The sequence below is a fragment of the Hemitrygon akajei genome, chromosome 5 (assembly GCF_048418815.1).
Source record: "Hemitrygon akajei chromosome 5, sHemAka1.3, whole genome shotgun sequence".
In the NCBI taxonomy this organism is placed as follows: domain Eukaryota; kingdom Metazoa; phylum Chordata; class Chondrichthyes; order Myliobatiformes; family Dasyatidae; genus Hemitrygon; species Hemitrygon akajei.
In genome coordinates this window covers 69446863-69469134 of record NC_133128.1, presented here as the reverse complement: position 1 = coordinate 69469134, position 22272 = coordinate 69446863, and positions in this window count along the sequence as shown.

Here is a 22272-nt window from a genome sequence, read left to right as displayed (position 1 = left end):
GGCTGACATTCTAAATTGGAGAAAGACCAATTTTGATGGTATCAGAAATGATCTGACAAGTGTGGATTGGGACAGGCTGTTTTCTGGCAAAGGTGTACTTGGTAAGTGGGAGACCTTCAGAAGTAAAATTTTGAGAAGAAAAAGCTTGTATGTGCCTGTCAGAATAAAAGGTAAAGAAAACAGGTTGAGAGAACCCTGGTATTCCAGAGATGTTAAAAAATAGGAGTGCATAACAGGTATAGGTAGGTAGAAGCACATGAGGTGCTTATGGAGCATAAGAAATGTAAGAGAATGTTTAAGAAAGAAATCAACAGTGCTAAAAGAAAGCAAGAGGTTACTATGGCAGACAAAATGAATGAGAAACCCTAAGGGATTCTGCAGATATGTTAAGAGCAAAAGGATTGCAAGGGACAAAATTTGTCCTCTGGAAGTTCAGAATGGAAATCTATGTGTGGAGCCAAAACAGATGGGAGAGATCTTAAATGAAGTTTTTGCATCTGTATTGACACAGGGTCTATAGAAGTGACACAAAGCTGCACCAACTTCATGGACCCTAAACAGATTACAGAGGTGTTGACTGTCCTGAGGCAAATTAACGTTGATAAATACCTAGGGCCCAACAAGGTGTTCCCTCAGACCCTGTGGGAGGAAAGTGCAGAAATTGTCGGGGCCTATTTAAATCGTCCTTAGGTACAGGTGAGTTACAAGAGGATTGGAGGGTAGCCAATGTCGTTCCACTGTTTAAGAAAGGTTCTAAAAATAAACCAGGAAATTATAGGTCAGAGAGCCTGACATCAGTAGTGGGAAAGTTATTGAAAGGTATTCGAAGGGATCAGATACATATATGTAAGTATTTGGATAGACATGGACTGATTAAGGATAGTCAACATGGACTGAATAAGGATAGTCAGCATGGCTGTGTGCATGGTACAGTAGGTCATGTCTAACCAATCTTATAGACCTTTTCAAAGAAGTCACCAGGAAAGTTGATGAAGGCACTGCAGTGGATGTTGTCTTCATGGACTTTAGTAAGGCATTTGACAAGGTCCTACATTGGAGAATGGTCAAGAAGTTTCAGTCGCTTGGCATTCAAGATGGATTAAACATTGGCTTTGTGGGAGAAGCCAGAAAGTGACAGCCGATGGTTGCCTCTCTGCTTGGAGGCCTGTGACTAGTGGAGTTTGACATCTATATCAACGATCTGGATGATAATGTGATTAACTGGATCAGCAAATTTGCAAATGACACCAAGATTGGGGGTGTAGTGGATAGCGAGGAAGGACATCTTGGCTTGCAGCGGGATCTGGATCAGCTGAAAGAACGGGTTGAAAAATAGCAGGTGGAATTTAATGCAGACAAGTGTGAAGTGTTGCACTTCGGTTAGACCAACCAGGGTAGGTTTTATGCAGTGAAAGTTAGGGCACGTAATAAATGGATCTGGGAATTCTTGCCCTCACTGGTATGTAGCACTGGCAGCAATTCAGAGATTGCTACCCTGGAGGTCCTGCTTTTCAGCTTGCTCCCCAAACACTCTTTTCAGGACCTCCCCACTTTTCCTACCTATGTCATTGGTGCCACTACATACCAAGACTTCTGCCTGCTTACTCTCCCCCTTTAGAATGTCACGGACCTGATCTGAGATATCCCTGACCCTGGCACCTTGGGAGGCAACATACCATTTGGATGTCTCTACCGCATCCATAGAATCTCATATCTCCTCCTCTAACTATGGCACCCCCATTCACTACTGCAATCCTCTTCGTTCCCCTTCCCTTCTGAGCTATGGCACCATACTCAGTGCCAGAGACCCAGTTGATGCAGCTCCCCACCAGTGTATCAGCACTCGCAACAGCATTCAAAAAGATACATCATTATTGAGGGGAATGGGAACACGGGTGCTCTGCACTGGCTGTCCATTTCCCTTCCCTCTCTTCACAGTCACCCATTTTCCTGCCTTTTACATCTCAGGAGTTACTGCCTCCTTGTAGCTCCTATCTATCATCTTCTCAGTTTCCCTCATGAGCCAAAGATCATCAAGCTGAAGCTCCAATTCCTTAATATGTTCTCTGAGGAGCTGCAGCTTAGTGCACCTGATGCATATGTGGCTATCCAGGAAACTGGAGGTCTCCTGGAATTCCTACATCTCACACAATGGACACAACACAGCCCCTGGAACCATCCTCACTATTCTAAATATGCACTAACAGATGAAGAATGAAGAAACATACCAGATGCATACCTTGCCCAACTCTTTTCCTACCGAAGCCTGATGAGCCAAAGCCTCCGACAATTGCCGCACCACTTGTTCTTGCCTTATTTTTATTTGCCCTTGCTAATGAGCCCTCCTGCACTGTTTTGGCCATGACTGCACTACTGAAAAAAAGCCAAAATCCCATTAAAGCTCCTTTATTTAAATCTCTTACTCTCTGTCTTGCGTGAGACCTCCTGCGCCAATTTGACTACAACTGCACCATCAAAAAATGCCTATTAAATAAAAGCTCTGTAAGTGTAACAGTTATAGTGAAAGTGCGAGGCAGGTAAATGATCAGGTGTTAGGTCAGAACAATGTGAATTCGGGGATTTTCCATTTTGCAGCATATGGAGTAGGTCGCATTTCTAGCAGCTCTCTCTCTTTTAATATATTTTATATCCCACTAACAGATCCCTTTTAGTTTTGATGACTTACTACTTCTATTGAATGATTTATTATTTCTACTGAAGGATTTACGACTTAATTACAATGGCCAAAAAAAGTCGTTCTGGTATTGAATTGAAAAGTGGCAAGACTTTCCATGAAATAGAACAAACGGAACAAACCAAGAAAACAGAGGAATCTGTTACACTAGCAGGAATATTTTCTTCAATACAAGACATGAAGTCGGAATTCGGATTGCTTAATATTAAAATTGATAAGCTGACCGGTTCAAACGGGAAGCTCGAAAAAGCTATTTCTAAGATTCAAGAATCGCTGAAAAACTTGGACTCTCAACTTCAAACACTTCAACAGACTACAACCCGAATCGAGAGTGAACATGATTTATTCAAGCAAACTATTAAAGATCAAGGAATGAAGGTATTTTCGATGGAGAAGAAAATCAATGAAATTACCTCGAACTATCTAAAACAAAGAAAAGAATGGTTGATTTAGATAGTAGAGGACGTCGGAGGAATCTGCGTATTCTGGGACTGCCTGAAAATACTGAAGCTGGCGATCTGTTAAAATTCTTTTCAGATATGCTGTACTCACTTTTCAATGAGACCCTCGAAGCTAGCCCCTTAATTGACAGAGCTCACAGGATTCCATTCTCTCGGCGTTCTGCCGAATTACGTCCTCGAGCAGTTGTACTTTCTTTGCATTATTATACGACTAAAGAAGCTATTCTTCGAGAAGCTAGAAAGAAACGGAAATTACTCTTTAATTCAACACAGATTCGTATAGTTGAAGATTATCCTCCCGAAATCTTTGCCGAAAGAAAGAAATATCAAGAAGTTATGAGTGAAATGTATAAATTAGATTTAAATCCCTCCCTTCGCTTTCCAGCAAAGCTGATAATTTTTCCTGAAAAATCTCAATCATTGAGAATCTACTCTCCTCAGGTGGGATGGGAGTATATTAAAAACCTTAAAGTTAAGACTACTGAATAAAATATTAAAGTTACACCGATTATTCAATAGGCAATTTTGAAGTATCTGCTGTATGAGTTGTTTATGGAGCTTTTGAGTTAAGTACATGCTATGCCTTTTCATTCTCTGGTATGGGATGTGGTCGATTTAATTTTTTTTACCTTTTTAATAATTAGTACATATATAACTGTTTTGTAGGGAACCTTTATAGTATTGTACTTTAGTGGTCCGTGTAGGACCTGTTGTGTATTAATCTTTTTATTTCTTTTGTTTGTTCCAATACTTATAGTTTTAGGTCTGTTATATACATATACGCATTTACTTTTCTGTTTTGAGAGAAAGAATATTGTTTGTAACATTATTTGCCCGGATTTATTCCTTCTTTTGAATATGTGTTTAAGCTACTTTAGCTGATTCTAAGATGGTCGTAGTTGATTATGTTTTTATTAATGTTAGACATAACATTATAGTAGTTGAATTCTGTTTGTGCCTTTTATTATGGCTATTTTCCGTGGGATTTTTTCTTTTTTTATATGGAGTTGCAAGATGGAGAACAGGGTCAAAGGTTATTAGTTAGCATGGGACCAGCCTATCGGTTCCTTCATTTCTATCTGTTGGGTGGGGGGAGGGGGGAGGGGTCTATTAGAGTAGGTTCTTTTCTTGATTGGGCAGTTCTTTTGATGGATTTCTCTTTCGTAAATGTGTCACTCCTTCTGGTTGTACCCATGCCTTTTGGTTTAATCTGTACTTGTGTAACATTTCTTTTATATAATACTAAACTCAATTTTAAACATGGATGTTAATAAAATTAATATAATATCTTGGAATTGGAGCGGTGTCAATCATCCCATTAAGCGTAAAAAGATTTTTAAAAATTAAAACCACTTAATGCCGATATTATTTTTGCGCAAGAAAATCATATACGAAAACAGGATGAGGATAGATTTTTTCGCTTTTGGAAAGGACCTCTATTTCACTCGCTGTCGGATAGTAAAACAAGAGGCGTTTCTATATTTCTTAGTCCCAAAATCCCTTTTGTACACCTTAATACTACTACTGATTCGATTGGAAGATATTTAATTGTTACTGGTTTATTATGCAAGCAAAAGGTAGCTCTGTTGTGTGTATACGCACCTAATATAGATAATTCTGATTTTTTTTAAGAAACTTTTTTCAGAGTTACCAAATCTCAATGAATATAAACTGATCATGGGTGGTGACTTTAATTGTTGCTTAAATCCGGCAATTGACAGGTCATCAACCAATCCGTCACTTCCTAATAAAGCGGCAGCTTGTATTAACTCTTTTTTTTATTATCAAAAGATAAATTGGTGCATATTTTTCCTAATATATGCCCTATTTGTGACAGATGTAATGCAGAAGTGGCTACTCTAACCCATATGTTTTGGTCATGTGTAAGTTTAAATAATTTTTGGAGGGATGTGTTTGGAATATTATCTAAAGTTATAGATATGGATGTTCAACCTAATCCACACAGCAATTTTTGGGATTTTCCCAGAGGAAGTAAGCAAAGTGTCTGCCTCCACCCAACATGTGATAGCTTTTTCAACTTTACTGGCTAGGAGAGCTATTTTGCTACACTGGAAAGAACCTAACTCGCCCACTGTTTTCTATTGGCTCTCCTCCATTATGTCATGTCTAAGTTTGGAGAAAATTAGAAGCCGGACATTTGATACATCCTTTGATTTTGAAAAGTCTAGTAACCCTTTATTCAATATTTTCACATGATTTAATTTATATTTATTTATTTATTTTTCTTTATTCTCTCTGGAGAATATCCTTATCCATGAAGGTTCGGAGATGACTGGAAGGACGTGTTTTTTTTTCTCTTTTTTTAAGTTTATCCTCAATTGGACTGCCCAATCTTTCTCTTTTTTTTTAAATTTCTTTTTTTTTTGTTTGTTTCAGTTTAGTTAGTGGGGTTTTTCTTTCTCTATCAATAAAATTTCCAATCTTTTTTTATGATTGCTATGAGGAGTTGTAATTTCTTTCTGACCACTGTATATATAACAGCATAATATATTACCTATTTGATTTTGATATTATATACCTTCTTTTTACTATTGCTGTTTATATGTTTTTTATATTATCTACTTGTTAAACTCCTCTTTCGATTTGTATATTCTTTATTTGAAAATCAATAAAAAAGATTGAAAAATGAGAACAATGTGAGTTCAAAGTCCACGTTATCGTACGAGGGAACCATTCAAATTATCTTACAGCTGCAGGATAGAAGCTGTCCTTGAGCCTGGTGCTACATGCTTTCAGGCTTTTATATCTTCCACTCAGTGGGAGGGGGCAATAGAGAAAATATCCAGGGTGGGTGGGGTCTTTGATTATGCTGGCTGTTTTACTGAGGCTGCAAGAAGTTTTGAAGAGACCAGGAAGGGAAGGCTGGTTTCTGTTACGTGCTGAGCTCTATTCACGGCTCTTTGTTTCTTGCAATTACAGGCAGAGTAGTTGTCATACAAAGCCCCGTGATGCATCTGGACTGGATACTTCCTGTGGTGCATTGATAAAAATTGATGAGCAACAACCAAATTTCTTGGACATGGTATTAACCTGGTTGGACCACAATGGGCTATTGGTGATGTTTAACTCCCAGAAACTCGAAACTCCCAAATCTCTCAACCTCAACATTTTTCATGTGAACAGGAACATGTGCACTGCTTCCTCCCTGAAGTCAACGGCCACCTCTTTTGTTTTTCTGGCATTGAGGGAAATTTTATTATCATGACAGCATGTCACTAGACTCTATATCCTTGATGTATGCTGATTCAGTCGTCTGGACAACAAACATTTTGCTTCCTAAATGCTTTTGGGTGCATCTTATGGATTTTAGACGGCTGATCATAAAAATTACCATAATCACCTATATTTGCTATTTCAATTGATAATTCAATTCAGAATAACAGATGCTAAGATTAAGGAAGGCATTTTTGATGGTCCTCAAATCAAATAGGTCATCAGTGACAGGCAATTCAAAAGACTTGTGGAACCAGAGAAAATCACATGGAAGGTATTCAAGGATGTTGTTGAAAACTTTCTTGGCAACTACAGAGTACCAAACTATGTAATGCTGGTTGACAACATGCTTCAAGCATACAAAACCACGAAATGCAGCATGTTACCAAAGATCCATTTTCTGCATTCCAATTCAGACTTCTTCCCTCTAAATGTTGGCACTGTCAGTGATGATCATGATGAAAGGCTTCAGCAGAACATTGTGGTCATGGAGAAACAGTATAAGGGCAACTGGAATACATCGATGTTGGCTGATTATTGTTGGACATTTAAGCGAGAAACATCAGCCACTGAGCACAAATGAAAATAATCAACAAAACATTTTTAGCTTAGTTGAACTATTGCAAAACATCAGCACTGTTATGCAATTAAACACATTACATTCAATAAAAGTTAATTTTTTCTTTCTCCAAATTCCTACATGATACAAGTAGGCTGAAATTATATTTGTGTTCAGCTTCAAGTGGTCTACCATAAGCAAAAAAAAAAACAATTCTGGGGAAAGCAACACTTTTGAAAAAATGTGTTGTCCAGTGTTATTATTTGACATACATTCCATTACAGTGGTGGGATCTGCAAACCTGTAGATGGAGATAGAGCAGAATCTGACCATACAGTTACAAATATATATGTCACAACCACCAACTCTGCTGTGGGGTCTACACACCCCTGCGCTTGTGAATATGCACGTTCCAGCTAACTACTGTTTCATTATGGTGGTATTTAACTCCCTACTTTTCATTCTAGTTTTGTCAAAACTTGACCAAAAGCACAGCAATGTTTATGCTCCCTGCTTATCTTTGTCCTTGTCCAGGAAAGAGGATTGTTGTTTCAACAGTCGCTGCAAAGGAGCAGTATTCATTTACTATTTAGTTACTGCTTCCAGCTGCAGTATTGATATTTAACTTTCAGTTTTAGTGTTTTAGATAACAACCCTGTTAGCCTTGTGTTTACTGCTTTCCTCTTCTGCAAAAGTTCTCATTAAAGTCAGTGAACTGTTGACCCACTTCAGTATCTCTCTTTCTGCACTTGGACCATATCCAAACATTTTGACAGTATAAGGAAGCTGAGGATCCAACTTTGTGGGGCACTAGTATTGAGAATAATTGTGGAGGAGGTGTTTCTGATTATCCTTACTAACTTTGGTCGGTTAGCCATGAAATCAAGGGTCCAGTTGCAAATGGAGGTGTTGAGTTCCACATCTAAGAGTTTGGAAATAGATTTGCTTCAAAAGGTAGTATTTTAGTCAATAAACCATAGTCTAAAAGAGATGTCTTTACTCTCCAGATGCTCCAGAGATGAATACAGGGCCAGGGAGATGGTGGCTGCTTTAGATATGTTTTTGTTGTAGGTGAATTGCAGAGGGTCAAGGTTGTCCGAGAGGCTGGAGTTAATGCATGCCATGACCAGCCTCTTGAAGCACTTCATGATGGTAGATGTCAGAACACATTAAAACACATTACCTTGTTTTCCTTACGTACCAAGATAATAGTGTCTTCTTAAAGAACCTCAGGGAGAGGTTTAAAAACATTTGCAAATATCCCCACCTGCTGACCTATAGGATCTAAGGACACAGCCAGAGACACCATTCAGGCCAGGTGCTTCTCAGGGGTTCACTCTCCGGAACACTGATCTGATGTCTGGAAAGCTGACTTTAGGTTGAGTTGCTCTGTTGATTTGGGTGGTGATGTTCCAAACCTCTCTGTTCAAAACGTGCATAGAATATCTTTGCTGATCGACAAGGAATATGCTATTGTCTGTAATGCTGTCTACTTTGTTTCATGGACTGTTATATCATGTAAGCTTTGCCACAACTGATGACAAACCTGGTACTCAATTTTAGTTTGTTATTGTCTTTTGGCATTACAAGGGTCATATCTCGATTTCTTGGTCATTTGATTTAAATACTACAGTCCTAGATTTACCAATTCATCCATGGTTCCCAGTTTGGAAAACCCAGATTGATCTTTGGTACACTATCCTTAATACAGCTGCAAATAAAGACTGTGTCAGTGGTGATATACAAATCTTGACTGGCTGCGAATTCTTTGAACATGGACTTGGATTTGTGAGGAAAGAGCGAGTCAAATGGACCAATACTCCATGAAATATAAAGGAATGAGAAGTGATCTTGTGATTGATAGAGAAGCTCAAAGGATGTTATAGCCTACTGCTGCCTCTATTTCCCATATTATTGTTAATGAAGAGGAAGTGGAACTTGGATTAGATGAATGAAGAGTGTAGATACACTTAAGGGGAATCTAAAGAGGGGGAATCTAAAGAGGGAGAAACTAGTAGAAGGATATATCAGAAGATTAGATAAACTAAGATTGGAAGAGGCATAAGCATAAACGTGGACATGTTGTACTGAATGCCCTACCTCTGTGTTGCAAGAATCTGTAATCCAGTTGTACGGTGCAGATTTTCAAAACTTGCTTTGTTTACCTTATCTGAAGCCTCTACACGTCAGTGTGGAGAGAAATGAAGGAGAAGATTCATCTCTATTCACTCTCATTTTTGACAGGATATCACAGCTATTGATTGCACCTGTCTCCCACATATTCTATTACATTGCCTTTGATGAAGCCAGAAATGTGGAGCTGACTTTAATCAGGAGTCAATACTTAAACTCCAATTACTACTGAACACCAAAGGTTAATTTCTCCCCTCTATCCCAACAATGGAAAGCATAATTTCAATCGTAACAAGTTTTTTAAGTGTAAAATAATGTAATTTTTAGAAATTGATTGTGAATAAAATATACTGCTATAATAGAATTCAAATGTTGCTTTGCATCATATAACATATTTCAAATACAGCTTGTCTGTGAATCCATCCACCACACTTAACAAAGCACAGTGTAACACAAAGAAATACAGTCTTTCTCAATCTTCTCCTTTGGGAAGTCCTGTAATTATGTCACAATAATATAGAGTTCAACAATATTAAACAATAGCTCATTAATGAGTGCATTATTAATTTATTGTATTTCTGTGTAAATAAATTGAAGCACATTGCAAATGGCTATTGATTCCCAATGGAACTGCTGCTGTTGAGTTGTCACTAGTAAGAAAAATGTTATACATATGCACCAACTGTAAGTATGGGAAATGCTGAATGATGCGGGTTAGTACATCTGTCACCCCATTGAGTCCAATAGTGGAGCACCTCCCCCTCCAACATGATCAGTATCATGCAGTAATATGCCTCTTCACTCCAGTGCCAGTGGGGCTTGTTGTGAGATTAGAGGTCTCATTCACTTGAATCATGTTTCCTGGCCTGGAGGTATTACATTCTCTATGCTTGTACCATGGCATTATGTTTGCAAACTCAATATTGCATACCATAATCTCAAAGAAACAGGAGGATGCCTTGCACATCTATCTTGAAATCACTGTTGTAGGAATTGTGGACAAGGGTTCAAGAATGGCTAACAAGTGTATTAGTCAGTGAGCAAGGTGACTTGTCTGGCTCAGAAGAACTCGTGGTATTTTGATCCCAGATATGATTGCAATGTCTCCCCTCCCACCTGGGGTAGAGTCCCCCTTGCTCACTGTTGGCACAAGCTGAACGTTTCCGTCGGCATCCTTCCTCCCAGAGTCAAACGGAAAGCAGTTGTTTTGATGCTCATATTGAACATTAATTTTTAATTCAATTTGAAAATCACTGCATTTTCCCTTATTATCTCTCTGATCTGCAAGTTGCTTAAGCTTCACTCTTCATGCTGCCTGTTGTACAAGACTCTCCTTGTGATATTTGGTTAGTGTAGCCCTTAAAATAAAAATCTACTTGGCTGCATTATTCTGACCTGTGATTCTGAGACAGCCTGTGCATTATGTTTATACAATTTATCTTTTACAGATGAAATATTCTATTGCTCTAAGCTGATGTACCGGTCAAATTCCATGTCAATTAAATCAGTGCCACCTTTTCTATCTCACATTTCACCCTAATTCACTCACATGATTCACTACTAATGATGGAACTCCCATTTTTGCAGCCGCCATTTGGCCTTAACACTGGTAGAATACACTGCATGAAATCCTTCAACATCTTTATAAGCCTCTCCAACCATATTGGAACCAAATGTGCATATCTCAATGCTTGAATCCTGAGAATTTAATCATTTAGAATGAATTTTTTTTTTTTGTGAAAATGAATTCAACTTTAAACATAGAATATAGAACATTACAGCACAGTACAGGCCCTGAGATCAATCTAACCCTTCCCTCCTACATAGACTTCCATTGATGTCCATCTGCCTATCTAAAAGTCACTTAAATGCCCCTCAAGTGTCTGCTTCTACCACCATGTCTGGAACATGGGCATTCCATGCATCCACCACACACTGTGAGATAAACTTACCTCTGAGAACCTCTCCCACCCCCCCCCCCATGCTTTTCTCCAATCACAAATTATGCCTCCTCATATTAGCCATTTCTGCCCTGGAAGTCTCTGGCTGTCCACTCTATCTACATCTCTTATCCTCCTGTGCACCGCTATCAAGTCACCTCTCATTCTCTTTCTCTTCAAAAAGAATAGCCCTAGGCTGCTCAGCTTTCCTCACAAGACATGCTCTTTCTGCCAGGCAGTATCCTGGTAAACCTCCTGTACCTTCTCTCTAAAGTTTCCACATCCTTCTTATAATGAGGCAACTGGAACAGAACACAATATTCCAAGTAAGACCCAACCAGAGTATTATAGAGCTGCAACATTACCTCATGGCTCTTGAACACAATCCCCTTACTAATGAAAGCCAACACAGCTTACATTTTCTTAACAACCCTATCAACTTGTACAGCAGCTTCCAGAGACCAATGGACCATGAGCCCTCTGTTCCTCCATTCTGCTAAAATACTGCCTTCAATTCCAACCTTCCAAAGTGAATCACCTCATACTTTCCTGGGTTGAAATCCATCTGCCACTTCTCAGCTGAGTTCTGCATCGTATCAATGTCCCATTGTAACCCTTGACAACCTACTACACTATCCATAACACTACCAAACTTCATGCCATCTGCAAACTTAGTTATTTAAAAAAAATCACAAAGAGCAGGGTTCCCAGAAGGGGTCCGTGCAAAACACTACTGGTCACCGACCTCCGAGGAGAAAATGCTCCATCTACAACCACCCACTGCCTCCTATAGGTAAGCAAATTCTGAAACAACACAGCAAAGGTTCCCTGGGCCCCATGCCTCCTGACTTCCTGAATGAGCCTACCATGAAGAACCTTATCAAGCACCTTACTAAAATCTGTATATACCACATCCACTGCTCTACCTTCACCAATGTGTTTAGTCACATCCTCAAAGAATTCAGTCATTGAATTGAATTTGAATTGAATTGACTTTATTGACTACCTGCGTCTCAATATCACCAAGACCAAGGAGATGGTGGTGGACTTTAGGAGATCTAGGCCTCATATGGAGCCAGTGATCATTAATGGAGAATGTGTGGAGCAGGTTAAGACCTACAAGTATCTGGGAGTACAGTTAGACGAGAAGCTAGACTGGACTGCCAACACAGATGCCTTGTGCAGGAAGGCACAGAGTCGACTGTACTTCCTAAGAAGGTTGGCGTCATTCAATGTCTGTAGTGAGATGCTGAAGATGTTCTATAGGTCAGTTGTGGAGAGCGCCCTCTTCTTTGTGGTGGCGTGTTGGGGAGGAAGCATTAAGAAGAGGGACGCCTCACGTCTTAATAAGCTGGTAAGGAAGGCGGGCTCTGTCGTGGGCAAAGTACTGGAGAGTTTAACATTGGTAGCTGAGCGAAGGGCGCTGAGTAGGCTACGGTCAATTATGGATAACTCTGAACATCCTCTACATAGCACCATCCAGAGACAGAGAAGCAGTTTCAGCGACAGGTTACTATCGATACAATGCTCCTCAGACAGGATGAAGAGGTCAATACTCCCCAATGCCATTAGGCTTTACAATTCTACCGCCAGGACTTAAGAACTTTTTAAAAGCTATTATTAATGCTTTTTGAGATAGTGATTTAGATGCATATCATATTTTTTACTGAGTTAAGTATTGTATGTAATTAGTTTTGCTACAACAAGTGTATGGGACATTGGAAAAAAAGTTGAATTTCCCCATGGGGATGAATAAAGTATCTATCTATCTATCTATCTATCTTATTTCTTACATCCCTCATATTCATAAGGAATAAAGATCTTTATGTTACATCTTCATCTAAATGTGCCATATGCAATCATAGTAATTTATAATAATTTATAATAAATAGAACAGTCAATGTAATATAGAGTACACCCAAATCAGCATGAGTTCATCAGTCTGATGGCCTGGTGGAAGAAGCTGTCCCGGAGCCTGTTGGTCCTGGCTTTTATGCTGCGGTACCGCTTCCCAGATGGTAGCAGCTGGAATAGATTGTGGTTGGGGTGACTCGGGTCTCCAATGATCCATCGGGCCCTTTTTTACACATCTGTCCTTGTAAATTTCCTGAATTATGGGAAGTTCACAACTACAGATGCGCTGGGCTGTCTGCACCACTCTCTGCAGAGTCCTGCGATTAAGTGAGGTACAGTTCCCATACCAGGCAGTGATGCAGCCAGTCAGGATGTTCTCAGTTGTGCCCCTGTAGAAAGTTCTTAGGATTTGGGGGCCCAAATCAAACTTCCTCAACTGTCTGAGGTGAAAGAGGCGCTGTTGTGCCTTTTTCACCACACAGCTGGTGTGTACAGACCACGTGAGGTCTTCGGTGATGTGGATGCCGAGAAACTTGAAGCTGTTTACCCTCTCAACCCCAGATCTATTGATGTCAATAGGGATTAGCCTGTCTCCATTCCTCCTGTAATCCATAACCAGCTCCTTTGTCTTTGCGACATTGAGGGAGAGGTTGTTTTCTTGACACCACTGTTTGAGATAAGGCTAATCAGTGTACTGTAGTGTCATCGGTAAATTTAATTAGTGCATTGGAGCTGTGGCTGGTGATACAGTCATGGGTATACAGGGAGTAAAGGAAAGGACTCAGTACGATGCCCTGAGGGGCTCCTATATTGAGAGTCAGAGGGTTGGAGGTGAGGGAGCCCACTCTTACAACCTGCTGGTGATCTGACAGGAAGTCAGGATCCAGCTGCACAAAGCAGGGTCAAGGCCGAGGTCTCTGAGCTTCCTTTCGAGCCTGGATGGAACTATGATGTTGAATGCTGAACTATAGTCCAAGAACAGCATTCTCACATAAGCATCCTTCTTCTCCAGATGTGTAAGGATGGTATGTAGAGCAGTGGCTATTGTGTCATCTGTTGATCAGTTGTGTCGGTAGGTGATTTGTAGGGGGTCCAATGTGGGTGGTAGCATGCTGCAGGATGTAGTCCTTGACCATCTCTCAAAGCATTTGCTTATTATTGAGGTGAGTGTGACAAGACACCAGTCGTTCAGACATGTTACCTTGGACTTTTTTGGTACAGGGACAACGGTGGATAATTTGAAGCAGGAGGGCACTCTACACTGGGGGAGGGAGAGATTAAAACTATCAGTAACCACACCTGCCAGTTGGGCTGTGCACACCCGGAGTACTCAGCCTGGGATGTCGTCGGGTCCCGCAGCTTTGTGACTGTCCTCTTGTTGGAAACATCTGCGTACCTCAGCCTCAGAGATGACCAGGTTGCAGGTTGTAGCGGTGGCTTTCCTCGGAGGCTCAAGAGTTAGCAACATCGAACCGAGCGTAAAAGTGATTGAGCTCATCTGGGAGAGAGGCCGCGATGTTGGTGACACCACAATGTTTGTCTTTGAAGTCAGCGATGGTATGCAGACCTCGCCACAATTCACATGTGCTATTGTTGTGAATCTTGACTCAAATCTTCTCCCTATATTGTTGTTTCTCAGCCTTGATAGCTTTGTGCCGATCATAGCTGCTTCTCTTGAGCTCTAGTTGATCTCCAGCGATGTAAACTCGATGCTCGCAGGGAACTATTTATCCAGGGTTTCTGGTTCGGGAAGACCCTGACCGACTTCTGGGGGACAACATCGTCGATGTACGTCCGGATAAAGCACGTGACTCCATCAGTGAACTTGGGGTCGTCCTCATCATGGAAGATACTCCAGTCAATGTCATCGAAGCAGTCCTGCAGAATGGAGGCCGATGGTTTTAACTATAGCCGCCTCTGGTTTCAGCTTTTAACAAAGTGATCTGATTTTCCAAAAGCTGGGCGAAGGAGAGCTTGTAAGCATTGCGGAACGGAAGGTAACAGTGGTCAAGTGTGTTGAGGCTTCCGTCAGCGACGCTTGATTAAAGTCACCGGTGACGATGAGGGCAGCCTCTGGGTGTGCAGTCTCCAGTGTGTTGATGGTCTCGTACAGTTCCTTGAGAGCCAGGTCAGTATCAGCCTGCGGCGGAATGTACACCACTGTGGTGGTAACAGCCGTGAACTCCCTGGGCAGCCAGTAGGGTATACACAGCAGCACCGGGTATTCCAGGTCTGGGAACAAAAGGATTTGAGTGCATGCGCATTCTGGGGATCGCACCAAGCATTGTTGACCCCTCCTCCTTTACTCTTCCCGGTGAGGTTTTTCGACCTGTCTGCCCAGGACAGTCAGACTCATGAGGCGTCTCCTGCCCCTCAAAAAACCATGCTGACTATCCCTAATCAGACTATGTTTTGCCAAATGCTTAAAATTCATGAATCTAAGAATCGTCTTGAATAATTTTCCCACTACGGAAGTAAAACTGATTGGATTATAATTCCCAGGATTATCCTTGCTCTCTTTCTTGAACAAAGGAATGATATTTGCCACCCTCCAATCATCTGATACTACTCCTGTGGCCAGTGAAATCATAAGATTATTGCCAAAAGCACAGTAATCTCTTCCATCGCTTCCTGTAGTAGCCTGGTATTTATCACATCCGGCCCCAGGGACTTATCTACCCTAATGTTTTTCAAAAGTTTCAGCACATCCACTTTCTCACAGCATCCTTTTCTGAAAGATGCCAAAATTACTGTCTTAAAGCAAGTGCTTCAACATGGCTGTGTAATCATTAATGCACTCATCTTAATTCTGAATTTTGACAGTCTCTGAAGGTGTTGAATTGATGTGATGCAGCAGCCTCTCTATCACCTTATTCAATGAAGCAGCTTTAGCTTTCTATGCCACCAGAAGTTGTGCCAAAGAAGCTCCTGTATCCAAATCCATTACTGTAAGATTGATTTCTTATGCTCTGGTATGGATTTTCTTTGAGCAGGCACAACTGCAGTTTCATCTTCAATTTTAGCAATACTGTTTGCCTGGTAGAACGTCTCCACCCATTCTAAACAAGAATTGACAGGCCAATGCTGTTGTTGCAGCCAGATTGAATCTGAGCTTCCACTTTGCACTGTTCCCAATAGAAATGGTGCATATAATCAGCAATCAGTATGCACAACATTTTATTTCCACTATGTTCACCTGACCTCATATCCTAAGTCTGCACTCTGTAATTACCAGTTTCATCTGGAGTTTTCAGATTCTCCCCATGCCACTTAATGTAAAAGTTGGCTTTGTTACTTAAGACATATTCAATTTCTCTTTTAATTTTGCTTCCACTGCCCTTGTATGTCTCTTGTCTCCAGGGAAGTAACACCCAGAAGGAACAGAATAATAAGTGAGAAACGTGGAGAGATCTGCAAGATGTGACTGTCTCACTTGTGGTTCTGATCAGATTGCATATATGCACACAATGTGATAAAATATGTCAAAGTAATGGTATATTTCACCATATACTACTCTGAGGTTTATTTGCGTGAAGGCATTTACAGGAGATTCAAAGAAACACAATAGAATAACTGAAAAACTACATACAAGGATGAATGGACAACCAATGTGCCAAAGCAGAGAAAATGCGAAAATACAACAAATAAAAATAAATACTGTAAGTAATAAATAATATTGAGAAATTGAGTGCTAGAATCATTGAAAGTGAGTCCATAGGTTGTGGAATCAATTCCATGTTCAGGTGAGTGAAGTTATCCACACTGGTTCATGTGCCTGATGGTTGAAGGGAAATAACTGTTCCTGAACCTGGTGATGTAGGATCCAAGTCTCCTGATGTCAGCAATGAGAAGAAAACATGGTCTCATTGGTGGGAGGTCCCTGATGGTGGATGCTGTTTTCTTGTTGCTGTGCTCCTTGTAGATATGTTCAATGGTGGGGAGGGCTTTTTCTGTAATGGACTAGGCTGTATCCACTAATTTTTGTAGGTTTTTCCATTTATGGGAGTTGCACCATGCTGTGGTGCAACCAGTCAGGGTACTCTCGGCTGACCATGTTTTAGATAACATGTTGAATATGCTCAGACCTCAAAGAAAGTAGAGGCACTGCCATGCTTTCTTTGTAATGGCTCTTACGTGCTGGTCCCAGGACAGATCCTTTGAAATGATAATTCCCAGGAATTCAAAGTCACTGACCCTCTCCTGTAATCAATGATCTTTTTTTTGGTTTTGCTGACATTCAGTGAGCTCTTGCTGTTGTGGCACCATTCAGCCAGATTTTCAATCTCCTTCCTACATGAAATTTGTCACCATGTTTTATTTAGTCAAAAACAATAGTTGTTGTCAGCAAACTTGAATATGGCACTGGAGCTGTGTTTAGCTTTACAGTCAAAGGAATAAAGTGAGTAGAGCAGAGAGTTAAGCACATAGCGTTGTAGTGCACCTGTGCTGATGGTGATTGTGGAGGAGATGTTGTTGCCAATCCAAGCTGACTAGGTGACATCTTCTAGTCATCATGTGGTGTCATCACATTTTTATACATATGCTACAGATATAAAACTATCCTTTCCTTATGCTAGATCTTCTCTCACAGAGAATGATGCTAAGGATTCAGGAAGGATTCCAACATGAGTCAACTGAGTAATTAAGAATGGCTCAAACTCTTTGCATAGAGTTAAGTATGCACTGTTTAGCTGATACCTATCATTTATGTTTTGCGCAGTATGGGAAGTAGTGTGAAGATATTTCAGGCAAAGGTTTTACCCAGATATACCTGTCAGGATGGCAGCTGTAAAGGTCAGGCAAGGTCAGGCTGAGAACCTGATGATCCGAGCCAGCCCGTGATTCTGATTACTACCATTCTTTAGCCCTCACCCCCGGGGAGAAACAGCATTTTGTCAGGGTTGCCCTCACTTAAGGTCACCTGTGGGAATTCAGGATTCTGGCGCAAACTCGAGGAAAAGGTTGAATTTCACCAGATGCATCCTAAAGGTATACACGTGTTGGTAAAGGCGAGGTGCCTGAGGAATATGTGGGACAGTGTGGCTCAGGGGGTGTGGGATGGTACATGGGCAACTACTGGGAACACCAGCAATGAAGAAAGTTATCGCTCTTTTAAAGGGGAAGTGAGGCAGTGACTGGGGCAGGTGACAGTTCCTGGGGAACAATAATCGCAGTGATTCAAAGAGCTGAGGGGACAACCATGGATTATGCAGAACGTAAATACCGAGCGTAAGACAAGTATTCTGGGTCGGATCATCCAGGGAGGAATGATCAAGTCTTCCTGAAAAAAATGAAGGAAGGCCTGAGTTCAGCTCACCAGGAAGTTTTAGATTTAGGGATAACGGTAGAGTCGACCTACTTTGCGATAGTTTTGTGGGTCAGTGAGATAGACCAAAGAAAGTATAAGAGATAGAGTAAAGTGGCTATAGTGGATGCAGCTGGACCAGAGCATGAAGCAGGGAACTGCTGGAATAGACGTGGGAGGGTAAAGGGGTTGATGTTCTACAGGTGTGGCCTGATGGAGGCAGTGTCCAAAAGAGAGGAAAGAGAAATAGCTGAACATCTCAGCAGACACACAATCTCTCACCCCATTGGCACCCAGTCTGACCAATCTGACTGTCAATCATTTCACAGAGGTAGTAGGCGGCTCCCAGGTCAAAACAAATATGTAGTGGTGGCCCCCTCTGCCAGCGCTGGTGACCTGCGGATATAGACAACAGCATTGTCAGGGGGCTTACAATGCGATATGTTAGAGCACACAGGGGTATCGGTATCAATTACTGACCTACCCTTGCCATAAACCGGACAGGCTATTTATATTACGGGTGTGTGGTAGGAACAGTGAATGCAGAAAGAAGCAAGTCGCAAATACTAGAAATCGGCGGAGTGCAGCTTCCATTGTATTTCTGGGTATGACCAAATAATGAGGGCACTATCCTTGGAATAGATGTCCTAAGGGAAGCAGGAGCTGTTATAGATTCAGGAAAGGCAGAAATAATAAGGACAAGTCAGGGGCAGCGAACATGTATAACCAAGAGAGTACACAACCTGGCTAGCATAGATACAACTGCTCCGATCATTAGAGACTGGAGCCAGCAGTACCCAGCAGTGTGGGCTAGACACATGCGAGATTGTGGTCGAGTAAAGATAAACCCAGTTAAAATAGAGGGGGGCCTGTACAAACCCCATAAGCAGTACCCTATAAAAACTGATGTATTGACTGCTATTCAGGGTAAAGTGAAGGAACAAGTACACCTTTGGATACTGAGGGAGACTGTGGCAGCTAATTATGGTGAGTAAAGAAGCCCAATGAATCATATCCATTAACAACAGACTATACCACCCTTAAGCCCATCCTGAGATTGCATCACATCGTGGCAGGCCCTACAACAATCCTGAATGGCCTGTCTCCAGAACATCATGCTTTTTCAGTCCTGGATATCACTAATGGAATTTGGAGGCTCCCTTTAGCACCTGAGTCCCGTGACCGATTTGCCTTCACCTTGGGTCAGCTCCTGATTCACATCCACACCACAGACATCCAAATGAATTTTAATCAGCGTTGTCTGGTCTGGCATTCACTGCCTTTAGGAACCCATTGTTCAGAGCTGCACTCCAAATTAATCTACAAAATATATTTAAGCGTGAAGGCTGGTAGCCAAATTCAACTTCTAAATGAACATGTCCTAAACCCAAAAATCGCTCTTAACAGTCTCTTATTTACTAAATTCTTAGACTAAAAGGAGATCTGATTGTAGGTTATAATTATAATAGGATATAATTTAAGATTTCATAAGGCAGGTGGAAAGAATTATAGGTCATAAATTTAAACTGTGCAAAGCAACTCTGGGTTAGATCTTAATAGTATTTTGCTCCCAGTGAACATGACGCTGTCACATCCAAAGGATACTCATTTCTTCAATGTCTTCAAGTGAGAGCTGGGACTGTGTTTATTTGGAGCAAACACCACTAATTACTAAGGGTAGGTACTTCAGGGAATTGAGAGCTACGTCTCGTTCACTATCTTCAACTGACATACTGTACGAGGCTGGATTGTCTTGGGTACTGCCTTCTAACCTGGGCCTTATCTGTACAGATTTACTTCCTCGGAGTGCTAATCTCCCACACCAGACAGGTTTCAATCAGCAGTGAGTGGATTCCAAATGGTAAGCAGCATTCAGGCTGTGTATCTGGTGGCTCTGTCCCAGAATGCCCTGAGAGCTTTCAGATGACTTGGACAAATTCTATCCCCACTGATGCTGGCTTGCTTAAAGCTCTCTGATAGTAAGGCGTATTTAAAAAGATTTAAAACTTTAAAAATATATCTTTAAAAACATAAATAATACATTTACTTAAAGTATGTTAAAACTTTTCAGATTAAAAATAATGTAAAACAAAATAAAACTTATATTTTTCAATAGGGATGGATGAATGCCAAGCAAAACACACTCAAAAATAGAAAGTTACAGAATTCTGAAATACAGAAGGTGATAATTTACCAAGCATGTCTGTGAATGCAACATTGCTTGAGATACCCAATCCCAAACATTACTTCCTAACCAAAAATCTTATTGCAACAAATATATTTCTAATCTTTCATTCAAAAAGCCAAAAGGCTTCTATGGCAATTACGTATGGAAAAATATTCTCTTAATCACTCTCTTTTTACTGACTCAGAATACAAAAATCAATAAATCATTATCTCTGATCCTACACAATGAAATAAAGTGCTTTCCCTATTTCATACCAAAAGCCATAGCAATTCAAGGAAACAAATTCCCCTTAAGATTCGTTACCTGTATCTCCACTGCAGTGGTAGTATCTTCAGTACTTCAAGTCTGATTGAAACACAAACCCAAAATGTTGTATAATGTTAAATTTTAAATGTGTTATGCATTTGATTTCTGCATTTTTCATTGACTTTCAGTATACTTTCCAAGACAGAGCTATAACAGATATGCTACTTTTATTTAAGAATCACATGAAGATCATTAGGTAGGTGCTATCCAAATATTAAAAATAATGTAGCAATTACCACTCTTAATTACAGAAAGAAAGGGAGTTTTTGGCCAGAGGTATTGTGATACCAACTCCTTTGCATTCCCAGTGAGTTAATAGCAAAATAAAAACTGTTGATTAATTCTAATTATACCTAAGTGCAAATTAAACATTTTTGTAGCAACTTGTTCCGTGTGCGTTTAGCAGTTCCAGGCGTGTTCATTATTAATTATTATGAACTAGTCAGATCCTGTATGGACCAAAACATATTTCTAACACCACACGTTGTTCACACAACAAACACTCTTTCAATGCCCTGAATCATGAATGATTTATGGCAGTAGAGCCACATATTTTGCTTGCATTAAATGCATTGTTAGCTGTGATATTTCTTCCACAAAAAGAAGTGACTGAACCAATATTAGTTCACTCCATAAAATAACGTATCAAAAATGTCAAAAACCTTTTCCTTTGTTTAAAAAAATCTCTTTTAAAAAAGATTTTCCAGGCACCAAACAACACAAAACCAAATAAAATGTATTAAAATGCCACATTACTGCAGTCATTTTTCACCCTACCTGAACTAATGAGAGTTCTGCACCTTTTGAATAGCTGCTGATATTTTCTTTAAAGCAGACAGCAAAAACGATTAAGCCAATGATTTCCTGTTTTAGTTGATGCAGCCCTTTCAAACCAGCAGTTCCCAAACCCTCTTCTCCTTAAAACATAATCTCATGTACAGGCAGCTATTGCAAGACGTCATAGTAAAAGTGGAGAAAGCTTTCATTTCTGGCTGTGCTTGCAATCACAAAAATAGCTGAACTGATCACAAACCTGCCAAGTATTTATTCATTATCAAACCAAAATTCACCCTATGTCCACCAGCTTTCGTCACGCTAGACATAGAGATTTTGTTGTTGTTCCTCTCTGCTTGTGGCACATCAGGCGGCAACCTTGCCATTTCTTTAGTATTTGTCTTTTTTTTATGAGGCTGAGTTGCCAGCTCACCACTCAACCTAGCATGGATGGAAAGCGTACAAGGAGCCAGCCGGATTCGAACGTGGGACCACTATTTGATGTAATTGATTTTCTGACTGTAATGGAGTAAGGAATCTCTTACCTCCCCCTCAAAGTGAAATCAGTATTCACTCATCCTGATATGGAAGTAAATTAACAACTAGTTCTTCCTGTGGATGACTATTTTTACATAGAGTGCTAGCATTGATTAGTAAAGAAATTCTCAATATGACTGTGACCATTTCCAATAGCAGCAATCCCTCTACGTTCAAGGGAATGACCTTTGTTGAATCCCTGAAGTGGCTACTATTGACCAATAACGTAACTGAACCAGTCGGCTAAAGGCTAAGTCTTTAGGGGTCAGATCGGAGGTTTGATACT